Here is a 738-nt window from a genome sequence, read left to right on the forward strand (position 1 = left end):
ATGCAGGCTATAAATAAATAGTGATTTTATTCAGAAGCTTATCACAATAGCTTTGAAAATGCTTGGAGAAATGACCTGTCATGAGGCAGAAATTTATCATGCAAAGTTGCCTCAATATAATATTTTCACCTTATTTATTCATTTAGTATCTAAAAATTTCTGAGGCACCTACCATATTCCAGCGGTAGAAAGCACACAGAAACTGGTCAACTATGTTTGCATTAGAGCAATAATTTTAATAAAAATTGTACAGTGGAAAAATCTCAGTATTTAAGCATAGGAAGTTGAGTGTACAAAGGCACAGAGACTGAAATGACCGTCACCTTCTTGAGAACTGTTACTAAGTGATATCTAAATATTCGTTAGAAAAGGGGCTGCAGAATTAGATAAAGGTCATTGGGGGTCTTGTATATGGAACTTGGATTTGGCTCTACAACAACAGAAGAATTTATCACTTAAATGCACAAAATTATGGCTAAAATTTTTTATTGCCAAATGAGTTCCAACAGTGCAAAGAAGTATTTCTCCTAGATCTCTTTCTTCAACATAGTTGTTGTAATTACATTCTCCTTGCTGGGGAAAAATATTCAACACCCCAAAATGAAAGGAGAGGCTTATTTTGGCTCACAGTTTGCAGAAGTTTTGGTTTACAGGTGGCTGGCTCCAAGGCAGGGCAGCAGGGCAGAGAGACATGGAAGGCAGGAAGAAGAACTCATGGCCAGGCAGCTGGAAGTAGTG

Source organism: Octodon degus, unplaced genomic scaffold (assembly GCF_000260255.1).
Source record: "Octodon degus isolate 3935 unplaced genomic scaffold, OctDeg1.0 scaffold00110, whole genome shotgun sequence".
NCBI lineage: Eukaryota > Metazoa > Chordata > Mammalia > Rodentia > Octodontidae > Octodon > Octodon degus.